The 16,848-nt window shown below is 44.8% G+C and overlaps 1 protein-coding gene across 1 annotated transcript in view; it reads left to right on the top strand.

Annotated features, from left to right (window-relative positions):
• Positions 1–957: 957 nt before the first annotated feature.
• LOC137305077 (tenascin-X-like) overlaps positions 958–16,848 on the top strand; it is a 152,094-nt gene continuing 136,203 nt past the window's right edge. The window contains 1 exon segment of the mRNA XM_067973854.1: positions 958–1,046. The gene's annotated coding sequence lies outside the window, so the exon portion shown is untranslated.

The raw sequence follows: 16,848 nt of genomic DNA, 5'->3' as shown, positions 1-16,848 counted from the left end.
AGCTGGGTGAAGTGAGGAGGCTTTTTCACCAACCCATGCTTCTGACGTTGGTACAATTCAGCTTCTTGAATTTACTGATACCAGTCGGTAGGGAAAGAAGGAAAGTCCTGCATTTATACAGCACCTTTCATAACCTCAGGATGTCCCAGAGCACTTTACAATCAATGAAGTACGTTTTGAAGTGTAGTCACTGTTGTAATGTAGGAAATACAGCAGCCAATTTGCGCACAGCAAGATCCCATAAACAGCAATGAGATAAATGACCAGATAATCTGTTTTCGTGATGTTGGTTGAGGGATAAATATTGGGTCCAGGACACCGGGGAGAACTCTCCTGCTCTTTGAAATAATGCCGTGGGATCTTTTACGTTCACCTGAGAGGACAGATGGGGCCTCAGGTTTAATGTCTCATCCAAAAGACGGCACCTCAGACAGTGCAGCACTCCCTCAGTACTGCACTGGGAGTGTCCGCCTGGATTATGGGTCAAGTCTCTGGAGTGGCGATTTGAACCCACGACCTTCTGACTCAAAGGCAGGAGTGCTACCCACTGAACCACGGCTGACACCTGTACACCAGAGTACTCCATAGAATGTTCCGGCAGGCAATCGTGTACAGCAGCGAAAAACTTCACCACAGAATAGGCTTGTTGATTCTCAGCTTTTAAGAGAACCTTCACCGAAGTTTAAAATTTGTTCTAATTGTGCACTAGTGCAGCCCCTCCAAGGGGTTAAAGGTGGGCGGTCTGCCCAGGAGAACAGATGTGGTGGGTGGGGGGAGAGGTGACAGGGAGGGGATAGGGGAGAGGCGGAGTGAGTTAGGGATGGGAGGGGATGGGGGCGTCAGTAAGAGTTGAAGCTAATGAATGTTTCTTTGGCATTTCCTCGATGACATCACTGGCTAAAATCACATGGGTGAAGTTTTGTGGAGAGAGTTTGTGTGAAGTTCTGAAGCCTGGCTGATCTCACTGTGGCAGAAGGAATTTACTTGACAGTCGTTCCATCAGTCTACAGGCAGCCAGCTCACACCAGCCATCCACTCCCACTGAGGTAAGAGATCCGACTGCTTAGGAATAATACCAGATTACTTTTTTATATATATATATATATATATATAAAAAAAAATTGGAAATTAAGACAGTGAGGGGAGGAAAAGGCAAGTCTATAAATCACATTTCAAAATGATACAACTTTAACTCTTTATAGAGCTGAGCTTCATCCAGGCATAAGGCTGCTCAATTCTCGCCATTCCCAATTTCCCATCGAGCTTTTGTATTTAAAGTTACGCACCTGAAAAAACGGTGAATTCTCCTTAAAGCATGCAGAGAATATTTCTGTTGAACGAACAGAAATTGAGATTTTCAAATTGGCCCTCTATCTTTTACTTAGCACTAAAGTGAACTGAACAATTTCAGTTACTGTTCACTGAAATACATTTTTTGCCTAGAATTGTACAGGATCCCAGCCCATGTGGGGAGGGACTTTGTAAGATTTTCATGTGATGCTTGTAGGAGAAGGGGAGTTTGACACCAAGACCTGTGGGTTTGTAAATGGATCATGTAAGCTTTTCCTGTGTGTTGAACAGATATTTATGCAGCAAGAATTTTTTCAAAGTAATAGGGTTTTTTGAAACAATTTTTCTGTTTTTTTTTTAAAGTCTCATCATTTTAAGATAATGAGCAAAAGATCCAGAGGGGAGGTGAAGAGATAGTGACTTTCAAAAGGGAATTAGATAAATACTTGAACAGGAAGAATTGCAGGGCTATGGAGAAAGAGCGGGTGAGTGGGACTAATTGGACAGCTCTTTCAAAGAGCCAGCACAGGCACGATGGGCCAAATGGCCTCCTTCTGTGCTGTAGGAGTCTATGATCTTTGGATCTTGAGGGCAGAGAGACTGAATTGCACACGATTAAAGAATAGAAATAGTACAGGATTCACTGTGGGATCGTGTCCTGGCTGCATTCGAGATTGCGGGACTGTAATACGAAGTTCAGTCTGCTCAGAGCACACACCAGCTTTTCCCAGTACCTCAGTTACAAACCTCAGGCAGGGCATGTCTCAGCTCTCTGCTGTAAATCATCAGTACAAAACCACAGAACATAGGAAAGGGACTGGAATGTCTATCAGGTTAGCTTTCTGCTACAGTTACAAACCTGGGACAGAGTGCACCGTGAGTGGGGGTAATTGTGTGGAAGTTGAATTATGTCTTTAACAAGTACTTGCTGCCTCTGCTAAAATGCACAGCTTTTCTGAACAGCCTCTATTTGCTCTCGTTCATTCCCAGTAGCCTGTTATATTCAGTGTATTGCAGTTTTCAAGGCTATATATGTGTGTACATATGTATCTGTGTATATATACAGCCCCCACCACTTACACTGTGCTTATCACAGACAACTACCCGTATCAGGTATATGGCACTAATCATTTCCCATTACCATAGGACTTAATTACAGAAGTGCAGCATGTAGTGTATTAAGCGTGCCGACCCGTCCATTAGGACATTGGCTTATAGGGTTATCAGGATCTGACTGGGACAATGTCCCTTCCAGCCCCACGGTGACTGTTGTTCCACCCCACCCCTCCCTCACCAGGCTCCAGTAACAAGCCGGGTCGGCAGGTCATTCACCAGCAGTGCCCTGGGGGTACCAGGTACCAGATCACCGAGTCTGCTACAGGTTACCGGTTCCTAACTACCGTCACCAGGCTGGTCACCTGGAGCCTCCCTACTCACGAAGAAGGAATTCAACCGATATCCTGTCATCCTTTATCGAACAACTTCCAACTCACTGATTATTTGTGGATGTACCTGAGCAGACAGATTAACATCTTGATATCCAGCGTATCTCATTTCTGTACTCTTTAGTCTAAACAGATCAGTTGGAATCCATTCCTATTCACTGGCCTCTTTCCTGTGATAACTGATCTTAAAGGGGTCAGTGAAAGACGTCAAGGCTCAGTAATTATTTGAGCCAGTCATTCTAAGTGTCAGATGCCGATTAATCTGTGGCGGTTAAATTGATCAATTGTGTCCTGTGGTGCACGCTGGTTAACACTTCTCACACAAAATTCTTCTGTGCATTTGTTTTTTTTTTAAGTGCTGGCGTTAAAACAGCTGGATTAAAAGTTAATGGGTTGGCAACAGCTTTAAAGCAGCGCGCAGGAGAATTTTACATGAAGACGTTAACCCGCGCGTTACCGGAGGGGATTAAGTCCGTCAACTAGCTGAGCGCAGGCCAGTCAGTCAGTGAGGTCGGCTGTCCCATCCCCGTGCTATTGGGTTGCCTGGGGGTTGCGAGGAGAGGACAATCTGGTGGGAGGTGGGGAGCGCATGTCCGTGATGGAGCCGCCTGATTCTCTCTACATTTAGATCAATGGGAGCCAGGAGTTAAATGTTACATTTGGCCCCCGAGGCTCCATGGTACACTGCTATGTGGCCACAATGATAATGAAGGAAAGAACTTGCATTTATATAGCGCCTTTCACGACCTCAGGACATCCCAAACACTTTACAGTCAATGAAGTGCTTTTAAGAGGAATCACTGTCATGATGTAGGAAACACAGCAGCCAATTTGCATACAACAAGGTTTCATAAACAGCAATGAGATAATCTTTTTTTTTAGTGATATTGATTGAGGGAATAATATTGACCAGGACACTGGGGTGAACTCCCCTGCTCAACTTTGAAATAGTGGCCATGGGATCTTTTACATCCACCTGTGAGAGCAGACAGGGTCTCAGTTTAATGTCTCATCTGAGAGACGGCACCTCCAACAATGCAGCACTCCTTCAGTGCTGCACTGGATTTCAGCCTGGATTTATGTGCTCAAGTCTCTGGAGTGGGGCTTGCACCTATACCTATCTCATATCAGAGTCGAGAGTGCTACCCACTGAGCCACTGCTGACAGCTTAAATCAGGGGTGGCCAAATACTTTTATGAGTTTATATAACACCTTACAGAACCTAATTATTTGAGCTAGTCTCTATAAATGTCACAACGCACAGGAGTCTAAATAGATCAGTTTATCCACTAGTCGGCCCAGTCCAGTCAGCGTAGTGTATCTCTCTGTCTGTGATCATGCATTTAAATATAAACATCAGGGAAACATTAGGAGTGTGATTCATGTTCAAAATGAGGGAAAGAAGTTACAAACTATATAAACATCTGGAGTGTATGACAAAACAGGTGCCATTTAAAACAGAAATGAGTGAGATAAAAACTGGAAAATGTTGGAAACCAGGAATAAAAACATTAATAAACATCCTTCAGAGTCTGTGAAGAGTTAGGATAGGTTAACAATTCAGGGAAACTCTTTGCAAGACCTTGCTGTGCATTCCCACCATTTACTCCAGCTGAGCGAGATCTGGTAGCTCCAAAAACAGCTCAGTGTAACACCCAGCAATTCACTAATTATCTGAGCTCAGCTGTGTAAATATCATGACCCAAGATATCATGATACCAGGTTACATAAACCTAGCTTGTATTGTCTTGAGTATAGGAGATTGAGGGGTGATCTGATCGAGGTGTTTAAAATGATAAAAGGATTCAATAGGTTAATATTTCCTCTGGTGGGGGAATCAAGAATGAAGGGACATAATCTTAAGATTAGAGCTAGTATATTTAGGAGGGAAATCCAGAAACACTTTTTCACACACAGGATGCACAATGCATTATTGCGGCACCGTGTTTTTTTTATTTGTTCGTGGGATGTGGGTGTCGCTGGCGAGGCCGGCATTTATTGCCCATCCCTAATTGCCCTTGAGAAGGTGGTGGTGAGTCGCCTTCTTGAATCGCTGCAGTCCGTGTGGTGAAGGTTCTCCCACAGTGCTGTTAGGAAGGGAGTTCCAGGATTTTGACCCAGCGACGATGAAGGAACGGCGATATATTTCCAAGTCGGGATGGTGTGTGACTTGGAGGGGAACGTGCAGGTGGTGCTGTTCCCATGTGCCTGCTGCTCTTGTCCTTCTAGGTGGTAGAGGTCGCGGGTTTGGGAGGTGCTGTCGAAGAAGCCTTGGCGAGTTGCTGCAATGCATCTCTGTTCTTTCAATGTGACTATCCCTCTATCTCTGATCTTTGAGTGTATCTGTCTTCCCCCGTTTCATCACTGTGTCCCTCTCATTTCTTCCTTGTTTTCTCCCTTTGTCACTGCTTCAAGCTAATGTATTCTAATCTGTTGGAGCTGATGCTGTAACTAATGGATTTGCACTTCTGTCCACCCAACATGTATTTAATTTTTTGGGGGACTCGGGGTCATCCTGACTGCGACAGTGTAAAACGGGTGATAGCGAATCGGCAGCTCGTTTTACATATCTCCCCATTGACTTCAATGGAAAGAAAAATGGGGAGAGATGTAAAACGGGTTTACACCCCCACACAGAGTCGCAATCTGCCCCCTTGTCCCTGGATAAAGTTGTTAAAAATATTGGATAATAGGTTCTTTCAAAATTCAAGTTGCAACACAATGAGTGAGTTTAAAAATATTCAGTGACCAAGTAAGGTTGGAAGATGAAATTCTGTAGCCAGATTCTCTACTGATCTGGTGATAGGGGATGAGTCCGGTGTATCTATCCTTCTGTGTCTGTCTGTGTCTCTGTCTTCATATCCAGACCTTCTACGGTAGTGATTGGAAATGAGTGTGTGTTAACTTGTGATCTAGTGGTAGATGAGTGTGTGATATCTTATGATCTAGTGGTAGATGAGTGTGTGTTAACTTGTGATCTAGTGGTAGATGAGTGTGTGTTAACTTGTGATCTAGTGGTAGATGAGTGTGTGATATCTTGTGATCTAGTGGTAGATGAGTGTGTGTTAACTTGTGATCTAGTGGTAGATGAGTGTGTGATATCTTGTGATCTAGTGGTAGATGAGTGTGTGTTAACTTGTGATCTAGTGGTAGATGAGTGTGTGACACCTCGTGATCTAGTGGTAGATGAGTGTGTGACACCTTGTGATCCATGGTTGAGGATGAGTGTGTGATACCTTGTGATCTAGTGGTAGATGAGTGTGTGATACCTTGTGATCTAGTGGTAGATGAGTGTGTGGTACCTTGTGATCTAGTGGTAGATGAGTGTGTGTTAACTTGTGATCTAGTGGTAGATGAGTGTGTGTTAACTTGTGATCTAGTGGTAGATGAGTGTGTGATATCTTATGATCTAGTGGTAGATGAGTGTGTGGTACCTTGTGATCTAGTGGTAGATGAGTGTGTGTTAACTTGTGATCTAGTGGTAGATGAGTGTGTGTTAACTTGTGATCTAGTGGTAGATGAGTGTGTGATATCTTGTGATCTAGTGGTAGATGAGTGTGTGTTAACTTGTGATCTAGTGGTAGATGAGTGTGTGATATCTTGTGATCTAGTGGTAGATGAGTGTGTGTTAACTTGTGATCTAGTGGTAGATGAGTGTGTGACACCTCGTGATCTAGTGGTAGATGAGTGTGTGACACCTTGTGATCCATGGTTGAGGATGAGTGTGTGATACCTTGTGATCTAGTGGTAGATGAGTGTGTGATACCTTGTGATCTAGTGGTAGATGAGTGTGTGGTACCTTGTGATCTAGTGGTAGATGAGTGTGTGTTAACTTGTGATCTAGTGGTAGATGAGTGTGTGTTAACTTGTGATCTAGTGGTAGATGAGTGTGTGATATCTTATGATCTAGTGGTAGATGAGTGTGTGGTACCTTGTGATCTAGTGGTAGATGAGTGTGTGTTAACTTGTGATCTAGTGGTAGATGAGTGTGTGATATCTTGTGATCTAGTGGTAGATGAGTGTGTGTTAACTTGTGATCTAGTGGTAGATGAGTGTGTGATATCTTGTGATCTAGTGGTAGATGAGTGTGTGTTAACTTGTGATCTAGTGGTAGATGAGTGTGTGACACCTCGTGATCTAGTGGTAGATGAGTGTGTGACACCTCGTGATCTAGTGGTAGATGAGTGTGTGACACCTCGTGATCTAGTGGTAGATGAGTGTGTGACACCTTGTGATCCATGGTTGAGGATGAGTGTGTGATACCTTGTGATCTAGTGGTAGATGAGTGTGTGATACCTTGTGATCTACTGTTGACGATGAGTGTGTGATACCTTGTGATCTAGTGGTAGGGGATGAGTGTGTGACACCTTGTGATCTATGGTTGAGGATGAGTGTGTGACACCTTGTGATCTATTGTTGAGGATGAGTGTGTGATACCTTGTGATCTACGGTTGAGGATGAGTGTGTGACACCTTGTGATCTATTGTTGAGGATGAGTGTGTGACACCTTGTGATCTATTGTTGAGGATGAGTGTGTGATACCTTGTGATCTACGGTTGAGGATGAGTGTGTGACACCTTGTGATCTATTGTTGAGGATGAGTGTGTGTTATCTTGTGATCTACGGTTGAGGATGAGTGTGTGATACCTTGTGATCTACGGTTGAGGATGAGTGTGTGACACCTTGTGATCTATTGTTGAGGATGAGTGTGTGATACCTTGTGATCTATGGTTGAGGATGAGTGGGTGTTATCTTGTGATCTACTGTTGAGGATGAGTGTGTGACACCTTGTGATCTACGGTTGAGGATGAGTGTGTGATACCTTGTGATCTATGGTTGAGGATGAGTGTGTGACACCTTGTGATCTACGGTTGAGGATGAGTGTGTGTTATCTTGTGATCTACTGTTGAGGATGAGTGTGTGATACCTTGTGATCTACGGTTGAGGATGAGTGTGTGTTATCTTGTGATCTACGGTTGAGGATGAGTGTGTGACACCTTGTGATCTATTGTTGAGGATGAGTGTGTGACACCTTGTGATCTACGGTTGAGGATGAGTGTGTGACACCTTGTGATCTATTGTTGAGGATGAGTGTGTGACACCTTGTGATCTATGGTTGAGGATGAGTGTGTGATACCTTGTGATCTATGGTTGAGGATGAGTGTGTGATACCTTGTGATCTACGGTTGAGGATGAGTGTATGATACCTTGTGATCTATTGTTGAGGATGAGTGTGTGACACCTTGTGATCTATTGTTGAGGATGAGTGTGTGATACCTTGTGATCTACGGTTGAGGATGAGTGTGTGATACCTTGTGATCTACGGTTGAGGATGAGTGTGTGACACCTTGTGATCTACGGTTGAGGATGAGTGTGTGACACCTTGTGATCTATGGTTGAGGATGAGTGTGTGACACCTTGTGATCTACGGTTGAGGATGAGTGTGTGACACCTTGTGATCTATTGTTGAGGATGAGTGTGTGACACCTTGTGATCTATGGTTGAGGATGAGTGTGTGACACCTTGTGATCTACGGTTGAGGATGAGTGTGTGACACCTTGTGATCTATTGTTGAGGATGAGTGTGTGTTATCTTGTGATCTACGGTTGAGGATGAGTGTGTGACACCTTGTGATCTATTGTTGAGGATGAGTGTGTGATACCTTGTCATCTATGGTTGAGGATGAGTGTGTGTTATATTGTGATCTACTGTTGAGGATGAGTGTGTGACACCTTGTGATCTACGGTTGAGGATGAGTGTGTGATACCTTGTGATCTATGGTTGAGGACGAGTGTGTGTTATCTTGTGATCTACTGTTGAGGATGAGTGTGTGATACCTTGTGATCTATGGTTGAGGATGAGTGTGTGTTATCTTGTGATCTACTGTTGAGGATGAGTGTGTGACACCTTGTGATCTATTGTTGAGGATGAGTGTGTGATACCTTGTGATCTACGGTTGAGGATGAGTGTGTGACACCTTGTGATCTATTGTTGAGGATGAGTGTGTGATACCTTGTGATCTACGGTTGAGGATGAGTGTGTGACACCTTGTGATCTACTGTTGAGGATGAGTGTGTGATACCTTGTGATCTATGGTTGAGGATGAGTGTGTGTTATCTTGTGATCTACGGTTGAGGATGAGTGTGTGATACCTTGTGATCTATGGTTGAGGATGAGTGTGTGTTATCTTGTGATCTACTGTTGAGGATGAGTGTGTGATACCTTGTGATCTATGGTTGAGGATGAGTGTGTGTTATCTTGTGATCTACTGTTGAGGATGAGTGTGTGATACCTTGTGATCTATGGTTGAGGATGAGTGTGTGATATCTTGTGATCTATTGTTGAGGATGAGTGTATGACACCTTGTGATCTATTGTTGAGGATGAGTGTGTGACACCTTGTGATCTATTGTTGAGGATGAGTGTGTGATACCTTGTGATCTATTGTTGAGGATGAGTGTGTGATACCTTGTGATCTACGGTTGAGGATGAGTGTGTGTCACCTTGTGATCTATTGTTGAGGATGAGTGTGTGATACCTTGTGATCTACGGTTGAGGATGAGTGTGTGACACCTTGTGATCTATGGTTGAGGATGAGTGTGTGTTATCTTGTGATCTACTGTTGAGGATGAGTGTGTGATACCTTGTGATCTATGGTTGAGGATGAGTGTGTGTTATCTTGTGATCTACTGTTGAGGATGAGTGTGTGATACCTTGTGATCTATGGTTGAGGATGAGTGTGTGATATCTTGTGATCTATTGTTGAGGATGAGTGTATGACACCTTGTGATCTATTGTTGAGGATGAGTGTGTGACACCTTGTGATCTATTGTTGAGGATGAGTGTGTGATACCTTGTGATCTATGGTTGAGGATGAGTGTGTGTTATCTTGTGATCTACGGTTGAGGATGAGTGTGTGACACCTTGTGATCTATTGTTGAGGATGAGTGTGTGTTATCTTGTGATCTATGGTTGAGGATGAGTGTGTGATATCTTGTGATCTATTGTTGAGGATGAGTGTGTGATACCTTGTGATCTATTGTTGAGGATGAGTGTGTGACACCTTGTGATCTATTGTTGAGGATGAGTGTGTGATACCTTGTGATCTATGGTTGAGGATGAGTGTGTGTTATCTTGTGATCTACGGTTGAGGATGAGTGTGTGTCACCTTGTGATCTATGGTTGAGGATGAGTGTGTGACACCTTGTGATCTATTGTTGAGGATGAGTGTGTGATACCTTGTGATCTACGGTTGAGGATGAGTGTGTGTCACCTTGTGGTCTATGGTTGAGGATGAGTGTGTGACACCTTGTGATCTATTGTTGAGGATGAGTGTGTGTTATCTTGTGATCTACGGTTGAGGTTGAGTGTGTGACACCTTGTGATCTATTGTTGAGGATGAGTGTGTGATACCTTGTGATCTACGGTTGAGGATGAGTGTGTGTTATCTTGTGATCTACGGTTGAGGTTGAGTGTGTGACACCTTGTGATCTATTGTTGAGGATGAGTGTGTGATACCTTGTGATCTATTGTTGAGGATGAGTGTGTGTTATCTTGTGATCTACGGTTGAGGTTGAGTGTGTGACACCTTGTGATCTATTGTTGAGGATGAGTGTGTGACACCTTGTGATCTACGGTTGAGGATGAGTGTGTGACACCTTGTGATCTATGGTTGAGGATGAGTGTGTGTTATCTTGTGATCTACTGTTGAGGATTTCCGGACGGGACACCTGGAAGTATGGGTTTCCCACACGACCTGGCAATTTTGATGTCAGGACGTCTTTTGCATTTTTTCAGCAGGTTTCCCGTCCAACAGGCAGCCAGATTGACCAGCAGATTGACAGGCTGGCTGGCTGTCAGATGGGAAAGCAGCCGGGAAGCAGATGCCAGGTAAGTCTGACCTCGACCTGCCTCCGTTAAAACCAGAAGTAGGCAGATTGGGTTAAAATTACCCCCAATGAATTCCTTTTGGAGTGCAGTGACCATTATTCTGTATCCTCCTCTTCCCTGGAATGTCTGACTTTTAAAGAAAGGACTTGTATTGATATAACACCTTTCATGTTCTCAGGACATCTCAAAGCATTTAAAAAAACAATGAATTATTTCTAGTGAACTTCAGAGGGCAGTTAAGGTCCCACCTACAGCAACACGATGAACAACCAGTTAATGTGTTGTAGCAATATTGGTTGAATGATGAATATTGGCCAGAACTCAGGGAGAACTCCCCTGCTCTTCTTTGACTGGTGCTGTGGGGTCTTTAATAACAACCTGAAGATGGCAGATGGGGCCTTTGGTTTATCATCTCACCTGAAAGGACAGTGCCTCTGACAATGCAACATTCCCTCAGTGTTCACTGTATTGCCAGTCTAGATTACGCACTCAAGTTCTAGAGTGAGTCTGGAAGCCCCAAGCTTCTGACTTAGCGGTGGGAGTCCTGCAACTCAGCCAAGCTTACACTGACTGACTAGCCGTGGTTTGGGAGGTTGTGCCAGCCCAGAAGCACCGTTCGTTATCTCTCTCACAATGGCGTCGAATGTAAGCCCCCCAAAGTCACTCTTGATGTATTTCTAAACAGCTTTCCCAATGGCATTGCATGGTGATGATGACTCTTCAGTTGGTACAAAGATGTGGGGTCATCCCAGGTTCGAAAGAACAGATGTGAGAATATCTCTCGTTGCAGCATTAAGCAATCAGAATTGCCAGATGTGTCAGCATTTAATCTCCGCCCATTGCTGCACTGCCTCTGATTGAAGCAGTTCTGTTTGATGTTCTCCACTCACCGCAAGGCTGGTTCTTGTTGGGCTTTTAATTTGTGGACGATGTTGCCATTGAGCCACATCTGTTCTTCGTGTTCCAGATTAATGAGGCGTTTTATTAACTGGACTTACAAAGGAGATTAGGGCGGTCGAGCACCTTTCGGTTGCAGAGCTCTTCCCTGGGGCATGATATGGAAGAGGCCGACCCACGATAATAACGGACACACACAGGGTGTCGGAGGGAGTGGGGCCAGCACTCATCAGCGTTGATGACCAGGGCAGGAAGCTACAACATGTACCAGCAGACTTGCTAACATTAATAGAAGCAAATTCTATCCACTGATGTTCAGGGACCTTGCTTCCCGGGAAATGTCTAACAGCTAGACAAAACAGGAATTTTGGGTGAATACTCCCCATCCAATTTCTGTCCACACCTTGGGCTCAATTTTAAATTTAAATTGCGGGGGCGGGGAGACTGCGAAAATTGCAAAAATGCAGAGCGGGTTCAGAAGCCGGCTCCAACCCGCCGGCTTCCGAGTTTCCCACAGACGCACCTGTGTGCGCACGGGCGTCCCAAATCCTGAAGTCTCGCCAGCAATTAAAGCCGGCGGGATGATAATTAAAGAATCAAATGTGCCTCATTGAGGTACTTAAGGCACTTTACTTGTGACATATTAGGTAGTTAGAACGATTTTTAACTTACCTGGATGGCTTTCCCATGTCTTCTGATTCATGCCTGGTTTTCCTAACCCTAATGCAGGGCCGGATCAGGCAAAAAAAACCAAAATAAATTAAATAAAAAACCATTGCACAAAGTTAAAACACAACATCAACCCACCTTTCCGCCCTGCTCCGATGTCCGATGTCTCCCTCTCTGATGTCCTCTCAGCTTCCAAAGTCTCCCTTTCCGATCTCCCCCTCTTCCCACTCCCGATGTCCCCCCCGATCTTTCCCCCTCTTTCCCCCCCCCCACCACCCCAACCAGATGACGACCTGCTCTCTTTCTCTCACCCCCACCCGGCGTTGACAGGCTGGCTGCCGACAGGAGCTGCAATCAGGCTGGCTGCCAGGCACGAAACCCAGAAAGAGCTTTGATTACCACCAATTACATTTCGATCGCATCGGAAATGGTAATTTTTTTTTTATTAGGGTTTTATCCCCCCCGCCCCCCCAACCATTGCCAACCCGTCACCATTTCAAAATTGCGCCCCATAAGTTTTGATCTGTGTGGCAGTTTGGCTCAGCGAGCGGTACCTCCAGACTTGACTATTCCAATGCTCTCCTGGCTGGCCCCCCATCTTCCACTTGCCATAAACTTCAGCTCATTCCAAAACTCTGCTGTCCGTATCCTAACTCGAACCAAGTCCCGTTCACCCATCACCCCCGTGCTCGCTGACCTACATTGTTCCCAGTCCGGCAATGCCTCATTTTTGAAATTCTCATCCTTGTGTTCAAATCCCTCCATGGGGTCACCCTCTCCCTATCTCTGTAACCTCCTCCAACCCTACAACCCTCTGAGATCTTTGTGTTCCTTCAATTCTGGTCTCTTGTGCATCCCCAATAATCTTCACCCCACCATTGGCGGCCGTGCTTTCAGCTGCCTAGGCCCTAAGTCTGGAATTCCCTCCCTAAACCTCTCCGCCTCTCTCTCCTCCTTTTAAGACGCTCCTTAAAACCTACCTCTCTGACCAAGCTTTTGGTCACCTGTCCTAATGTCTCCTTGTGTGGCTCAGTGTCAAATTTTGTTTGATAATCGCTCCTGTGAAGTGCCTTGGGATGTTTTACTACGTTAAAGGCGCTATATAAATGCAAGTTGCTGTTGTTGTTGAGTCGGAAGGTCGTGGGTTCAAGTCCCACTCCAGAGAACTGAGTACTGCAATTGGCCCTGGGCAAGGGTGGAGAGAATCAGCGAGGCTTCTGTTCTTCCAGGGACTCCTGCTGAAAGGTGGGTGTGTGCAGGGGTCTGGTGAGGACAGGACTAGGCTTTGCTGAGAGTCTGCAGTGGTCAGACAGTATCTAGACACACACAAAGTAAGTAGTCACCTGAGGGAAGTATCGGAGGGCTGGCAGGGCCTTCTGAATAAGGGTTGCCAACCCTCCAGGATTGTCCTGGTGTCTCCAGGAATCGAAGATTAATCTCCAGGACACTGTTGCTGCGAGCAACTCTGGGAGAAAAAGAATAGGGGTATTAAAGAAAAATTGTCTGCTTTTTTTTTCATTGAACAGTTATAAAAACTATTGAAGATGGGGGGAAAAACGGTTGTTTTGACTGACGGTCAAGAATCATCCAATCGGCTTTCCATTTGGCATGGGAAGGTGGTGTCCTGTGAGGATGGACGTGTTGGGTGACCAATGGTGCGAGCGTGTGGGCGGGGCAGTTAAAACCTCCAGGAATATGTGTAACCAAAGTTGGCGACCCCACTGCTGAACCATATGCCAAGCAGGGGTCAGTACCTTCAGGGTACCAGAGGAGAAAATTAAAATTGCACAGGACACGATGGGCTGAATAGCCTCCTTCTGTGCTGCATCATTTGATGATTCTATGAGTAGATTTTCCAGTGCCTTGCTCCTGGGGCTATTGGATTACCTGGGAGCAATGAGTACAGGAAAATCGCGGCCAGGGAGAAGCGCCTACTCATAATGGGGCCCACCCAGTTCTCCCTGCATCAATGACCATTCAGGCAGGGTTCCACCAAATCTCCTTCCAGATGTGGGGCACATTGATACGCATGTTCTCACATTGGTAAGTGATGGCTCTGATCTCTGCCAAGAATGGCACCAGATTAGAAGTTTCCCCTTTCCTTCAGACCGTGATATCAACAAACCCTCACTGTGCTTCCAACAAGGTGGTTGACGATGATGTTTTCGAAGTTACTTGTGTCCGTTGGAATAGGAGATAAACCATCTGGATCTCCAATCGACACAGAAACTGTTTCAAAAGTTAAAGACGTCACTACATCATGAGTTCACATTCGTAGAATCTTTTGGATTTAAAAAAAATTCCAAATCACTTGAAAGAAAATTGGAAAGGAAAATTGAGTCAGTGTTTGGGAAGTGATGTGATGTGTTGTAGTGATATTACTGGGTCAGCCATAAATATAACATGTGTCCCACCAGAGGGTAGTCTGTGCACCTCCTTCTTACAGTGCATTGTATATAGATGTCATCAATTGTACCCAATTACTGTTCTGTCTGACTTTTCACAGACCTTGAGTCTTATATTTGCATTTAAATTCTGGCCAGAACAAAGACAATAATGTCTTGGCTCAGAACTGCGAAAGATACATATTGTTTCCAGATGGAGGCCAAACACTGTGGAAAGTTTTGCTAACCAGGGTGGAGTTTTCCTTTAACCAGTAACGCCCTGTGAAGGTCACAGTGGCAAGTTTACGAAGAGGATGCATTGGCAAGGTACAGCTTTAATCTGACATAATCAACGCTTGGAAATTCAGAGAGTTTCGGTTTCTAGACAGCTCGCTGCTCATTCCAGGGACACAAAGGGCAGCAATTCTTCCAGATCTCTTGCTTGCAGCTTCTTTGAGCTGTCGCTTCTGATAAGGACCTTGTACTATGATCCGGGCTTGGACTTTGGAATTACTTTGAATCATAGAATGATACAGCACTGAAGGAGGCCATTCAGCCCATTGTACCTGTGCCGGCTCTTTGAAAGAGCTATTCAATTAGTCCCACTCCCCCTGATCTTTCCCCATAGCCCTGCAATTTTTTCCTTTTCAAGTATTTATCCAATTCCCTTTTGAAAGTTATTATTGAATCTGCTTCCACCACCCTTTCAGGCAGCGCATTCCAGATCATCACAACTCACTGAGAAAAAAAAAATTCTCCCCTCTGGTTCTTTTGCCAATCACCTTAGATTGAATGGGCAGGTCCATGTAAATAGTGGGGTTTTTTTAGAATGAGTTGGCAACCAAGAAAGCACAGATGCAGTATATGTGTACATATTAATTTAAGCAGTACACTTCATTTATATTAATCTGTATTTAGACAGCCCCTCTCTAGATCCCAGAAGAAATCCAATTCCAGCGAATGTAAGTCAAGCGGAGATGTGGCAGTAATACAGTCCAAGAGAATCCCTCGCCGTGAGCTCACTGCTCGTCTCACCTTATATATTTCATAACTAACTGGGAGACATTTTTTCAGAAGCTCAATTTGAATTTTATGGCTGTTTAATTTCTTACGAAGCTTGTACAATGTGCCTCAGTCTTGGGTTTCTTACTGGATTTGGTTCAACTCACTGGCCGACGTCCTCGCAAAGAGCCAGTAGATTGTGATACCTAAACGGGGGGTAAACTGAGAAACACTCGGACTCTAGACAGCTGTACGTATCTCTCCTACTTTTAACTTTGCTCTCTCCCCGCTCCACCCACCCAGCTGGGTGAAATTCTTTAATGTTTTGTTTTAAATACATGATTGGCCCAAGAATCGATAAAGCAACATTCACCAGCGGTTTGATCCCTAGGAATTTGGGGTGAGTTCAGGACGCCACATTCCACAAACAAATTCTGAACCTTTTGCCTCTAGAAAATCTCCACTTATTCCTTCATCTGCATAGGAAAATAAAGAAATATAAAACTGCTCTTTGACTCCACATTGTGCAGTCCAGTTAACTAGTCGTTAAAATGTCAAACGTACCTACGCTCAACCTCAAACAAAGAGGCAGATTTTCCCGTTCGTGCAGCTGGGACTAATGGATTGCTGGGACTTAGGGAATACAGGGAAGATCCGGAGGGGAGAAGGCACACGCCCCTGTCAGAGCCTGCCCAAGCTTCCAGGCGATCTAGCAACCTCAGATGTAGAGGCTGAAAATTCTGCCCCCTTGTGAGAGATATCCATGGGATTAAAGTGAGTTGTGGACCAGAAACCTCTCCGCTCCGTGACGGAAGCTCAGAAATGACTTGCTGACAATAGCCGACGATGCTTAACATATTTCTACGGCCTTCCCTTATCCACTACTTTCACACAGGCTTGAACCATACAAAGACATAGAGAGGTTACAACATGGAGACGAGCCAGTCGGCCCAACCAGACCCTGTTGCCGTTTACCCTTGTTAGACTCGAATTTTTGGAGCAAAACCAGACGGAGACGGAACTGCTGACAAAGTTAAAGTTTATTAGAAAGCTTTGTGCACAAAGGGAGAGTGGTAAACTTCCTCAAGCTCGCACCCAACTCTCAAAGGAACTTCAGCACTACAAACATGTTTATACCTTTCAATAAGCAACACCCACCTGCTGTGAAAGGTGAGGGTACATGTTTACGTAACTACAGTGGGTTTCATTGGGTGGTATCGTCTGCCACTCACTTGTCAGGGGCTACCTTGGGTCGTCCCGTGACATTAAACA

The sequence above is a fragment of the Heptranchias perlo genome, chromosome 39, assembly GCF_035084215.1.
Source record: "Heptranchias perlo isolate sHepPer1 chromosome 39, sHepPer1.hap1, whole genome shotgun sequence".
Taxonomy (NCBI): domain Eukaryota; kingdom Metazoa; phylum Chordata; class Chondrichthyes; order Hexanchiformes; family Hexanchidae; genus Heptranchias; species Heptranchias perlo.
The sequence above is the reverse complement of the archived record's forward strand: the minus strand, read 5'-3'. Positions and strand labels throughout refer to the sequence as shown.